The sequence below is a fragment of the Pseudorca crassidens genome, chromosome 11, assembly GCF_039906515.1.
Source record: "Pseudorca crassidens isolate mPseCra1 chromosome 11, mPseCra1.hap1, whole genome shotgun sequence".
NCBI lineage: Eukaryota > Metazoa > Chordata > Mammalia > Artiodactyla > Delphinidae > Pseudorca > Pseudorca crassidens.
The window spans coordinates 62,934,914-62,949,994 of NC_090306.1; positions in this window are offsets into that span (position 1 = coordinate 62,934,914).

Genomic DNA, 15,081 nt, shown 5'->3' on the forward strand with positions numbered 1-15,081 from the left:
ATATATTATTCATCAATTACATTGCTAATTACAGAGATCAGTTTACATCACCTTTATTAAGTAAACAATGGTAGTAGTATTTAACAAGCATTGTATTTCCAACGTTCAAAATTCAATGTGAGTAAAAGAACCCAAAGATTAACTGGTACACATAATTACCAAATTTACCAGACATTTTATTATCCTGTGTTTATGTATTTGTTGAGGCAGATTTATATATTCACTCTAAAGTAATACAGTTGTTCTGAAGTGATTCTCAAGATGGTCGGTCCAATTAAATTGAAAATCCTTTAAAACTAGAAGATATATTAGAGATGCCATGATGAATTATACAACATAAACTTCAAAGGGAGGTACAAGAGTTATCCTTACATCTGACTCTTTTCATTTACTGAGATCACAAATGAAACCTATGGGGGGAAAATAAGCTTTGTGATATCTAAAGGCAGGGTTTTGGTACACCACAGGACCCATTACTTTGATAAAACAAGTAATTTCATAAATATCTCTGTACTTTGATATCTCAAAGTGAGAGGTACAGGGATATTAGACGTTGATTGCAGTAGATGCACTAGATCTATCAGAGGATAGATTGCTATTTGAATGTCTTTGATTAAATTATCCAGAAGAATTGTTTTCTAGTTTCAGTATTGCAATGGAAAACCTGAGGCAAACCTAAATTTTCTTCCTTTTCAGTCACAAATTTTTGAACTTTTCTTCTTCTTCATAGATTTTTTTTTCTACTGATACTTTCTTTTTCTTTTCCATTTTCTTTTTTTTTATTTTAACATCTTTTATTGGAGTATAATTGCTTTACAATGTTGAGTTAGTTTCTGCTGTATAACAAAGTGAATCAGCTATATGTATACATATATCCCCATATCCCCTCCCTTGTGCATCTCCCTCCCACCATCTCTATCCCACCCCTCTAGGTGGTCACAAAGCACCGAACTGATTTCCCTGTGCTATGCGGCTGCTTCCCACTAGCTATCTATTTTACATTTGGTAGCATATATATGTCAATGCCACTCTCTCACTTCGTCCCAGCCTACCCTTCCCCCTCCCTGTATCCTCAAGTCCATGTCTATGTCTGTGTCTTTATTCCTGTTCTGACCCTAGGTTCTTCAGAACCAGTTTTTTTTTTAGATTCCATATATACGTGTTAGCATATGGTATTTGTTTTTCTCTTTCTGACTTATTTCACTCTGTAAGACAGATTCTAGGTCCATCCACCTCACTACAAATAACTCAATTTCATTTCCTTTTATGGATGAATAATATTCCATTGTATATATGTGCCACATCTTCTTTATCCATTCATCTGTTGATAGACACTTAGGTTGTTTCCATGTCCTGGCTATTGTAAATAGAGCTGCAATGAACATTATGGTACATGACTCTTTTTGAATTATGGTTTACTCAGGGTATTGTTTCTCTTTTTTTTTTCTCCTCTTTTTTGACTTTCTTTACATTGAATTTCCCTTAAATGCTATGTCTTTTCAATCCACTTAATTAGGGAATGGTTTAGTCTGGGAAATATTTCTGATTTTTGCTTCTTTTTCTAGTACTGCAGTTTTTTCTCTGGAGTACCCCATGTACAGAGGGTAGCTATTGTCTTCTGTCTCCCATATCTGCTAAATTTTTTGCAAATCCTTTTTATATGTTTTGTTTCCCATTAAAATAGGATGGTAGGGTGAGGTGCACAGCTACTTCTGTCTTCTTCACTATGAATCAACATCTCTCACATCCTCCCTCCATACTTTTATTAGACCCAATTAGATTATTAGAACCAATTAAAGTCTATGGTTAATAAACAAATAAACTATTTCCTTTGCACACTCTCAGTTCCCTTCCCTGCTCTGCCTCAGTTGTACTTTCTAAATCCTTACCTATTTCAGCAATGCACTCAGCTTTCTTACACTTCTCATTCTAAATTCATAACAGTTAACTTTAAGTGAGACCTCAGTGCTCCCTGATAGTGTTGCCCTTCACCTCATATGTCACTCTCCAAAAGGACTGTTTTACACTGTTTTCACATTTCTCAATATATCAGCCTTTTCTCCTCTTCCCCTTACTTTCTGCTTGTGACCTTATTATCTACTCATTTCAGTTGAAAAATAGAGGAAATTAGAAGAGAATTTCTATATAAGTCCACCACGACTTCCACAAAATATCCTGCATTAGTAACTATATACAGAATCTTTCCTCCTGTTGTTACAGATGAATTATCAGTGTGCCTCTTAATGGCCAACTCTTCTATCTCTGCGCTGGATCTCATTACCTCTCAAGTATTAGAAGTTTGTTTTCTTATTGGTCCTCTCTCTTCTGAATTATAATTATTCTCTCTGTACTGTATCAAACATGCTGAACATTTCCCACCTTAAAGAAAAATAATACACACATCATAGACAAAACTCCCTAGACTCTAATTTGTGCTTTCAAAACAACCTTAAAGAAATGTATCACTCCACTATTTTCTTCCTTTCCTCATTCTCTCTCGAACTTATTCCAACCTTGAGTGAAGTCCTTCCACTCCACAAAACCAAAACATGCTAAGGTCAGCAATGATCTCCTCATTACAAAAGCCAATGATCAATTCCAAATCCTCATTCTACTCAACCTACAACCTGAAAACTTAATGCAGTTGAACACTACTTCTTTCTTAAAATACACTGTTTACGTGAAATCCAGAGCCCACAGTTCTCTTGATTATTTTTCTAATTTACTATTTTCGGGCTAATATTCTTACTGTTCCTAAATTCACCAATGTTGCAATATTGGTATATCTCAGGGATCAATCCTTGGACTTTCAGTATCTATGCTAAATCCAAACTTATCTCATTTAGTACATGGCTTTAAATATCATTTACATGTTATCTAATCCCAACAATGTTTTTAAATTATCTTTCCTTCCTCTAGAGTGAAATTCTATGAGAACATGGGGTTTGTTTTGTTTATTGCCATATCTTCACTGCTTAGAACAATGTCTGCATATTGTTGTTGAACAATTACATGAATAAGTGAATAAAAAAACAAATGAGCTCACAGCCAAATTTTAAGCACTTGGAAGGGTGCTTAACTATTCTGTTCTGTTTTACTCAGAAGAGATTTTCTCAATGTTGTAATGACTTTCTTCCTGTTCATCTTGACAGAATTCAGACAAGTGCAGAATAACATGTATTAACAAACTATCTTCCTCTCTACCACTTTTGATAAAACGGTGTATTTATGTTACCAATGTATTCCTCCAAATATAGAACTCACTTTGGAGGACTCATGAGGTCCCAGGTAGAAGATAGGCCATGGTGATACAGTTGTGTTAGCAAACAATTATAAGTCAAATGCCAGTGCATTTTGTTCATTCCCTTACTATCTGACCAAGCATTTTCTGAGTAGCAGAGACTGAATAAATACTAAAGGAGGGAAGAGTGATGAGAATGGAGTGTAGAATTCTAGATGCTGTAAAAAAAAGTTCTCCACATTGACCTTTAGAATGAGAGAAGATAAAAAAGTGGTGTACAACTAGAAAAGAGGAGGGAAACTTTTTCTTTCATAGATTATATATTTAAAAAACAAAAGGTGGAAAATAGGTATGAAAAAATTACCAGTTAGTAAGTAAAGCTAGTAATATGCTTGATTAAAAAGTACTTAGACAAATAGGTAGAAATGCATTTTATTCTAGTAATAAGCAGTGAGGAAAGAAATTAAAATATTGTCTTCACAATTGGCCATATAAATATATGAAATGCCCAATAATGCACTTTTCTAGAATATGAAGAATTAAAAAAATGCAGAAATGACTCTGAATAGATGGAAGTGCATAATCTGTCCTTGGATATGAATATTACATATTTTCAAAATGCCATTTTCCTAAGTTAATATTTTAAATAATACCAGCTTTAATTTTGAATTAGAGGAACTGTTTCTAAAGTTGGTATTAAAAGAGAAACATCCTAGAATAATCAGAAAATTTCTGTATGAAAGGAGGATTAGGATGGTGACAAAGGAAGTATTTTAGTTGGATACCAAAGGATAAAGCTTCAGTTAATAAAATAAGTTATTTGTGCATGAGTAGACTGACAGATCAATGGAGCATAATAGAGAAACCAGAAACAGCCCCCAAAATATGAATTGATTTAATCTATGAAAATTAGTGAGGAAAACAAGGATTAGTAAAGAGACTATGGTAGGGAATTGACTAGCTATTTGAATAAATCTGGATTTCTACTATATACCCTATTATAAAATTAATACCAGAAGTGTCCAATTTAAAAATGTAAAAGTGAGTTCAAAAAAGTACCAGAATAAATATATTTTTTCATGTCTTCAATTGGTTGCCTAAGGATGGCATAGAATCTATAAGCCATAAAGACAAAGATTGAGAAAAACGCAAGAAAAAAACATTAAATCCATAAAACAAAAACAGATTGAAAAATATTTGCAATGCATAACAGGCAATTTACTTCATGTATAAGCAGCCATTTCAAATCAGTAGGAAGTAAAAATACCTTGTTGGAAAAAATAGGCAAATATATAAATTCACTGCTTTTGGAAAAAAATTAAAACAGGCACTCATATATGAAAATATACTTACTATTACTTAATTCAAAATATAAATTAAAACAAAAATTAGAAAACATCTCTCTAAAGTGAGACAAGGGAGTTCCCTGGTGTTCTAGTGGTTAGAATCCGTGGCCCAGGTTCAACCCCTGGTTGGGGAACTGGGATCCTGCAAGCCACGTGGTGTGGCCAAAAAGAAAAAAATTAAAAACTAAATTAAATTAAATTAAAAACCTTGAAAAAAGAAGTGAGACAAAACTCTGGATGGGTGAGGATGAGGGAAAATGTGTATCCTAATAGAGAGGAGCTGTTGGTAACCTTAGTAACACTAAAATTATCACATTATCTAAAATATTTTTGAATTTTAGTAAAACTAAAAACTTGCATATTTTGAAGACTTCGGAATATGATAGGAGGGACCAGGTAAAGGGGTGTCAAAAATAGGAAAAGCAATAATTAATACAAATAAACAAACAAAATTTCTTAAGATAATAGTTTAAGCAGTGCATCTGTTATTTGAGCACTTTTATCTACTTAAGTTACATTTTAATAAAAACATAAAATAACAACAAAGAAGAATCTCACAGAGAATGAGAAAATTAAGTGATTTTGAAAGGCAGGAAAAAATGTTTTCAGGTTGACAGTCCATTAAAAACATGGAAGACAGAGTAAGCTTAAGTTCAAAGCAGGGAACAGTAAGAAATCTTACTTGTTAAGAGAACTTCCATTACAGTAGGAAAAGTGAATAATATGGTTAGAAATGTTGGCATAATATTGATTGTGATTTCTGGGCTACTTAAGGAATTTGAAATTTATCTTGAATATAATGGGAGTCCATTAAGATATTTTCAGAAGATCAATTTGAGATCACTTGAAGAATGGATTTGAGATGGAAGAAATGAATTTGCAGTGAGGATAGAGAATGAAGATGAATTCAGATTTATAGGAATTGGGATGACAAAGCCTTGGTGAATGACTGAAATGTGGAATGGGAAAGAGACTTTTTAAAGACTCTTAAGGATCTCATAAACATTGAAGCAATCACAGAGATAGAAAATTAAAGGTAAAGACAAGTTTGGCAGCGAAAGAATGGAGCTGGGGAAATTATGTAATTAATTATAGATATAATGATACTCAGGTTCTTGTGAAACACTCTGGTGCAGGTGTCCATCAGACAAATGAAACTAAGAATCTTTAGCTCAGAAGCAGGTTTTAGGCTTGTGAAAAAGATATGGAAGCCTCCAAGCTACAATAGAATCTGAAAACATGGGAAAGAAATCACTGAAGGAAAGAATGCCGAATGAGAAGAGTGGATGACGATGGAGAGAAACTTGGTCCTACAGCCACTTAAGGGATCGTATGATGGAAAGGAGCTGGTAATGGCAGGGGCGGGGAGAGGCATAATAGTTAAATTTTTGAGGTGAGTCAGTCACACCTTCTGGATTTAATTTGCATTTTGTTTCTTACATTATTTTGTGGCAAGTTAGTTTCCTCTCTTCAATAAAATACTCACCCAATAGTGTTATTCAGAAAATTAAAGGAGAAAATGCATTTGGAGTACTCACTAGTGTATTCTAAAATTGTAGTACCTAAAGGGTATTAACTATAACGATATAAGGAGAAAAAGTAGAAAAGATTAGAGAGAACAAGGAGAGTGTGGTGTTAAGGAAACCATGAGAGTACACTATTTTAAAAATGTACTTTTCCTATTTCTTATGGATGTGAACACCAGTTTGATGGTGGAAAGAAAAAATGAAATGCATTTTATTTAGCCACTGTCTCTCAGGAACAGGAACAACCTATCTTTCCACTCCAAAGACAGAAGACTGCAAAGAAAATAGGCGGCTTCTAATAACAGTGATTATGGCATTATTAGTGAGTATTCTTCTATAGGGTAAAATTCTTTCTTTCCTTGTGTAGGCATATATTCTTCTGCTTTATTCATGATGTAATTTTTTTTTAACAACCATGTGAACATTTGTGAAATTGTGGGCATTCATCAAGAAAATGTTTAAGGACACTTGTCATAACTGTGCATTATAAAATCATGATTAACAGTTGAAATAAAGACATGGGTATGGTTGTTAACAAATACACTAACGATAGATGAATGCACACTGGAGGAGATCAACTTTGTGGTCAAATTAATAATGCAAAGGAGACTCAAATTTCTAGAGACAGGTGAGAATATTATCTTGGCAGATTTGCCACTAGTTATTATGAGAGCAGAGGCAATTGCTATACAAAGAAATTATCCATATGTTTTAATTGTGAAATTAACAAGTGACATAATCAAAATGGTAATTGACAATCAGTGAAAAGCTATGTATATTATCTCACTTTAGTGTGTTTTTAAGTTTCATGATAAAATCTATAATTGTAAACATCAGGTACAAAAGATGAGCAAACAGTAAAATAATCTAAAAAACTATTGTAATTACTATAATTTAAATGTCTAAAGAAAACATTTTTTTCTATGGAAATCTCAATGTTAATTTTAACAGCGATGCAGCTGAAGAAAAATCATGGTTTTCTAGTATTTAACAGAGTTTAGCATGGATTTAGAAATACATGATAGACACGTATTGCTGAAAATTTTAATTTTAATAAATTTTAATGCTCTCTACCATTTAGTCACTTAATGAACAAAACTCTTAAGATAATATTTTAAAAGAACAAAGTTCAAACTTAATTTTTAGGACTATTTTTTCTTTATTACTCAAAAGACAGAACATTAAGAATGCTGGGAATTACTAATTCATTATTCCAATTCTAGTAGTTTATTCTACAGAAATAATATAAATGGACATATCCTTATGTCCAAAGATGTCCACAACAGCATTAAGTAAAGCAAACAAAAACAACAGAAAAAGTATTTTTAAAATTAGAAGCTTTCTGAATGTATGATTAGTTTTCCTGAATGCCCATTCAGGGAAAAAGAAAAAGTTAGGCACATTTTGTTACACTCTATATGCTGGAAGATTATGGAATAATAAAACAATATTTGTAAAGAAATTTAAATAATAGAAGTCTTAAGATTAGAATGTTAATGAAAAAATAATTTTAAGAAATGTATATTCTTTTAGGCACCCAAATATTTAGATAATAACAGAGCACGTGCTAAAAACCCATAGTGTTCAACATGAATTCCAAATATTAACTTATTTAATCTTGGCAATGACCTATGGATGGGTACCATTATTATTTTATCTTTCAGTGACGCTTTGAGTCTAGTTTTTGTATTGCCATTTTAAAAAGAAGAATCAGAGGCAAAGATATTCTTGCTCTTTGTCACGCAACTATTAAGTAATAGGGTCAAGATTTAAAGCCAATCTGTCCCAGTCTGTGCTGTGAACCACTAAATTCCATCAGAAATACATAGCAAAAAGAAAGACTGAAAAGAAATGTCCTAGACCTAGAGTGTTAACAGCAATTATTCATCTTACCTTCTCAAGGGCTTTATTAGTTCTGTCCTTATTCTCTCTTCCCTTCATCATTAATCTCTCCATTTCTGCTGAGTCATTCTCAATTATATACCATCTCATAGAACCAGATTGCTCCATTATCAACCATCTTGTAGAACAAAAATAAATAAATCAAAAACCAAAAACTAAACTAAAAAATTTACACTTCTATTTGTTTCAGCAAAACCCTTGAAAGAGTTGTAGATGTTAACTCACCTCCCATTCAGTCTTCCACCCTCAGGAGAATTTGTACTGTGTCAAGTTAGCTAACTGAGACATAGTTTCCCTGAATTCCCCTCCCTGCATGGTTCCAGTTTGCATGGGTCACAAGAGACATCGTGAACAAGAGTTAGACAGAGGGAGTCATGTTCTTTTTTACTCTAGGAAGGATAGTGGGGGGATAAGTTGCTGCTAACAGCTCAGGCAGGTTGCCCTTTATCTGTTGGCTCAACTGGTTGGGATGGGCTGCAGCTGAATCCACAGTAACTTTAGCTACTGCCTCACCTCCTCCTTAAGGATCTTTTGCACTCCTAGCTCATTGACAAAAGTCACTAGGTCTTCCTGCAGGACACCCCAACTATTGAAGTTAGAGTCTCGGAGGTGATAGGAAACCAATGTCAGTTCCATTCTGTACTCCTAGAGTCCATTCATTTTGGGGTATTCTAGTTGTTCCATATTTCCCCACTTCACATTAATGTCAATCTTTTCTTAGTAGATTGCACTGCTGACTTCTAGCCACAGCTCCATCAGGGATAGCATAATGAATTCCCACAATTGTTAAGGTTGAATCCCTACAATAAACTATTTATTTATAAGGGGTTCTGTTTCTCTGATCAAACTCTGACTGATAAAAATCTCTCCAGAAATGAATTTTGTTTCACTCAGACCAATGAAATGTCTTCAAGTACCATTTATTTCATACCATTTCTCTCCAGAAGTTCAGCATATTTGAAACACTTTCTTCTATTGTTTGCAGTCACACTCCCAGGACTTTTCTTGTACCACCCAACTTTTCCTTATTTTCCTTTGCTGGCTTCTCTTTCCTACCCAGTTTCTAAATGTTGGAATGTTTCAAGGCCAAACTCTCATTCCTCTCTAAACCATGTCTAAGTGGACTCATACATCTACTTCAATATGCTCATGGCTCCCCCCATTTACAACTTCTACCAGATCCCTTGAGATCTAGACTTGTGTAACCAAATATTTGAACTTCCATGTTGAGCTGTATCCTCAGATATAATATGTGAAAAGTACAACTATTGACTCCCTCCCTTCTCCTCCAAAAACTATCTTGATCACATCTCTATCTCACTGAATGGCACAGATAACCCAGTGGCTTAAACCACTTACCTGGGAGTTTTCCTTCATCATGTTGTGTTTTTATAACTTTAGGTGTATTTCCATTAGAGATGGAATGCCTTTGGATGAAAACAGAGTATATACCCAAAAGCTATTACTTGAAGTTATTAAACCTGAATAAATATATCACTAAAGTTTATTTTCTAAGAGAGAAATTTGGTATATATTTGTAATAAAAACAAATTGACAAGTTGCTAGAATTTTATTTATAAATGTTCATTTTATCAATGAATATGTAAAGCTGAAATATATAAATATTAAGAAATTTTGTTTGGAGGGAAAAGATATGACCTCTTGCCTTAAATCTATTGTTTACACATATATGAGATTTGTTAAGTCACTTTACCTCTAAAAATCAGTTGTGTCATCTGTAAAATGGAGAAAACAATATTTTCTCTAGCTAGGTCACTGATTGGTTGTGAAATTATGTAAAACTATTTATAAGACAGTGTTTTTTAAATGATAAAACCCACATTATGCTGTTGCAATGCTGCTAAATGAAAGCTACAGTCTTAACTTCCGTTGTTAATTCTGTGTCCTAAAATTATATTTTTATTAATACTTCTAGTTTCCCATGTTAAAAACTTGGTATCAAGTTCTGCATATTTCCAGGTAGACCAAAAGAGCCCCTTCTATCCTCTTTCCCCATCCTTAGACCAGTGGAAGCACAGGACTTAAAAGATGTCAAGGGTTTTGACCACTAGTAAGTACACAGTAGATACAGTTTATTGTATAAAACTATAAAATGCAACTCAGATCACAGAGTATGGCCTTTGAATATATAGTATATGACACAGTGACCTCCAGTTGAGGCAGGGGAGTGAGTAGTCCAGGTGCTTATGGGAGCCACTTCTCCTCAGGAGAAGACCCAGCCTTGAATGACAGACAAGTCATTCTGTCTTGACCAGACCAAAAGAGGCCAGCTTTTCCACATTTACCTTCATAAGCCCATTGCTTAGCCTGGGCATACTTCCCAATCTCAACACAGCCTTTCTCTCCTAATGTTGGACAAATTTGCCAGCATAAAACTTACTTTAGATGTGACACTCTGATGATATACTAATAGCCATGACAATAATAATATCAATGAATACATTCCTCAGCACTTTCTGTATAGACGTTATATGCATTACTTAATTTCATTTTTACAAAACCCTTTGGGGCAGGTCCCATCATCAATCTCATTATTCGGGGAACAAAATTGAGGCAGAACATTTTGTATGAAATAACTATAGACATGAAAGTGGAGATTCAACTTTTTTTTCATGTGTGATTTTTATGTTTTTTCTTTGTATAAATTTTATTTATTTGTTTATTTATTTTTGGCTGCGTTGGGTCTTCGTTGCTGCACGCGGGCTTTCTCTAGTTGCGGTGAGCAGGGGCTACTCTTCCTTGCGGTGCGCAGGCTTCTTTTTGTGGTGGCTTCTCATGTTGCGGAGCACGGGCTTCAGCAGCTGCGGCACGCAGGCTCAGCAGCTGCGGCACACGGGCTTAGTTGCTCCGTGGCATGTGGGATCTTCCCGGACCAGGGCTCGAACCCGTGTCCCCTGCATTGGCAGGCGGACCCTTAACCACTGCACCACCAGGGCAACCCCCATATGTATTTTTATATATATTTTGTATATATACCTATATATGGCATTTTCTATACAAATTTTTTTATCAATCATTAGAATCACTGAGCTTAAACAGATTATGTCGTTTTATTATGGTTTCTCTAATACAGAGAGATGAAGAACAGAACAAGGACACCATGTTAGACTTATAAAGAAATAATGTCAAAATGGTTAATGTAAGTCATCAGTTCAATAAACGGGATTACATTTTAGTAGGACAAAAGATCAATGAAAACCTGTTTATGTTCATTGACTAAAGGCTGAAACAGGAACCAGGTAATGCTCTTCCTATCTTTAGGCTTATTAGCTGTGGCTATCATATTTGTTGGGTACCATCACATCCAGATGTTTCTGGACAGGTCAGCTGATTTTTACTTCCATGTACAGATTAAATAGTAAAAGATAGCAGGTGAAAAATTCAATCACTAGTCAAGGTTTGAGGCTTTTTTATTTGTTGCTATCTTTTTGTCTCTTTATTTTTCAAAATGTTGAGATCTTCATAAGGCAAACCTTGAAGACACAGGACACTTCTCTCAAGGATTAGTATGGTACAAGGATTAGAAATGCTGTGTATTTCTTGTTTGTATAATGTCCTCATCCATTCACTCTACAGACTTGGGTGATGTAGTATTATGCTCTCTCCCTCTGATTATTCCTTAAGCAGATCCAAAAGTAAGGACTCTAATAACATTATTTCCTCATTAACTTGCCTTTTCTTGGTTCTACGATAGTCAGTATCACTTTCCTGGAGAGAATATTGTAGGTGTTCTACAGAGGATGTGAGTAATTCATCCCTGGTAGAAGACTGAGTTCTAATATTTCATCTTATATGTCATATAATTGAATAATAGACACCCATATTTTGTTTTATTTTTTCTAATAGAAAGTCACACACATATGTACATATACATATATACTAAATATACAAAATAGATATAAAAGAAATAAAAATAAGGTATAATTCGAAAATACAATTATATCACTGTACCACTATAATGGGTAATCAACAGTATGACATTCCTTTTTGATGGCGGTAGTAATTTACAGTAGTACATTCTTTTTTTAATTATTAAAAGCATAATGGTCTTGATAGATCTTGGAGTTAAGATGAAATGTATTATTTAAAATCCTCTTTATTTTGTGTGTTTGTATGCATGTGTGTACATTTGAAATGGATGACACTGTCTGTCTTCTCTTTATATAATATATTTATACTTCAACCAAAATATGTATTTGTCATGGTCATCCTTATCCTGACATTAAGCACTGATTAACTGACTGATTGCAAATGCCACTCTTGTGGCTACTGAACAATGAAAACTGATTGTAAGTAGCTTACCCCCTAGGAGTTTGCAGGTTATGACAGACACCTCTCTCTGGATATATATGTCAAAGCAGCATGGAGAGTTAGAATAAAAACATCGAATCATGGATAGCTTATCAAGTATATCCAGAATAGAGCAGTCAACAGCACATGAATATCAGTACATTTTATAATCCGGGATCAAGACAAGTACATAATTAAGGTGAAGATCAAGGAGAGTAGCTGTGGGACCCTGATGTCCTGACTAGGTGATGATTTACTTACTTAATTATTTCAGAATCTTCCCAGGTAAATGGGGGTGTCTGCTCTTTATAAATGTTGCTCTCAGACGTGCCACTGGGTATTTGCTGACATAAACAAATAACTATATCTTATTCAGTTTAAAAAAATGTCAGGATACTTGATGGTAGGTTCCAGTAAATGCCTTAGGATTTCCTTGCTTAATTAGAAAATTTGCATAAATTGCCATTTTTTTCATCTTTCTCAGCTCTGGCAGTCAGAGAGGGAAGCTTGTTAAACTGAGGAATACTGACTTTCTCTAAGATATTTAATGTCAGAAGCATGCAAAAATATAGAGTTGAAAAATTTTGGTACTTTTCATAAGCTTCAACCTGGATTTTAAAAATAAATTGTATCAGGAACTAAATAAAAATGATTAAATATTTTATGTTTGATTAGAAAAGAGAATATAATGGTAAGCTTTTCTAAGTATGTATACATATGTATAAACATCTCTATTCGGCAAACTTTAGCACACTGAAGACTGCGTTTTCCATCTCAAAATTAGTAAGAATATTTAGGTGCTTTAGCAAATCATATCTTTGTTTTGCAAATCAATGAATAGGAAAAGTGAAAGTTTCAAAGAATTCTCACCAAAAATTAGTTTTGTCTAGGGGAGCTTAATAATTTCTTACCATTCTCATTTCACTCTCTAATTCCACTTTTACTTCCTTTTAGAGCATGTGATGCTATCATTTTCTTATCTCTCTCTCTCAGCAAAAATGTTGTCAAAATACAGAGGTTTTATTTCAGACAAGCTATTACAAAAACAACAAGATTAGGTTCATGTTCAGTTAAATAAACCTATGATTGTGTAGAGAACATGGTTATTTCCCACTGGACTGTTGTTTTAAATACTAGTTGACTTTACCTGTACTATTTCAGTGATCACCTTAATAATATTTGAGGGAACAGTTCTCTCAAAATGCTGTCCCCTTTAAAACAGCAGACTTCTTTTCCCAAATTCTTTTTTTTTTTAATAATTTTTATCAGGAATCTAGAGCTGCAGCCATAAATGGATTAAAGCAGACTGAAAACTAATTAAATTGGTTTATTCATGTAAAATGTTTAATGTTTTATTAATTTCTTTGTTCCTAGTAAAGAACACAATCTTAGCATCAGGATAATGAGAAATACTGATGGACAGAGTGACTTTATTAGGCCAGCTGGCAATTCTGGCTTTGTTTCTTACTCCTTTTATAGTCTTGAGCTATCTCCATAGTGCACCCCTCCAGGTAACCATAGGAACAGTGTCCACTGTGGTTTCTTGAAGTTGAAGAACAGCTAGTGCCTAAAGACATCTATGAGGAAATATATGAAGATAATTACATCCTAGTTATTATATATGATAGCTCACATTGTATATTAGATGTTAATGTCCTCTGTGCCTGAATGAAGAATTAGATCTGTGACCTTTCCTCCACAATGATTCTGATGGATGATATTGAAAGCAAATTCTCAAGATTTGGAGGGAAGAAAACTAATGAAGGCAATAATTTAAATTTTATTCATGATGGAACTTGTGAGTTTAAAGCTTTCTTTAAAAATCCTGTCTTACTTCAACTGCTTCAAATACATCTGTTAGTGGCTGGAAACTCACCTAGAGATTTTTGCTTCTGTAAACTGGGACTCCATTTTAGAACTGTTTTTTACTATTCCCTGCACCATTGTAAGGAAAAGTAGATACCTTGAAACTAATGTGCTAGACAAATTAGTTTATAAGTATTCTGTCCGTTATTATATAATTTACTAATATTTAAGTTAAATTTTAATAATTCAGTATTTTTTCTCTTCTATGTATTTATTCCATATATTAAAATGACATGCTTCTTTCAAAAAAATTAACTGATAATTAACTTCGTAGCTTTAAAGAAATTTAAATTTAATAGAGTTCTGTAGTAGCAAACTCTTAATTATGTCATTACTTAGTCAAATTTTATGAATTAATGTGGACCATCAAGGCACCTACATTCAGGATCTGGAAGTAATTTTTCTTGCTTATCACATAATTTTCATAGCATTATTTAATGGATGTGGTACAAATGAATAATCTGTAAATATAAATTTTTAAAATACATAATAATTTGATGAACATTAAATGATACATCTCTTATGGTATAAGCTTTTGTGGAGTAGCCCAACGCATCACAGTCTTTTCTAATTCTCAAACATTATTTTAACTAACAAATACAAAAAATATTTTCTTTAAAAAATTTTTTTAAAATCTTCAAGTGAATTATTATATTCAATTGACCAGAATGTTATAAAGTATGTGAAATAAGGTTTCCTGTTTCGGTAGAATGGTTAAGTCCTATTCCTAGTATTCTGACTCTGGTTCTCCACAGGGCCAGATGATCAGGGAGTACATTAGCTTTCTGACACTGCTATATTTCCTCCTGATATAACCTTAAAATTGTACTGTTGTCTACTATTAAAAGAGTCAGTGCATGCTTCTGTTTAAATACAGAGATGTAGATGT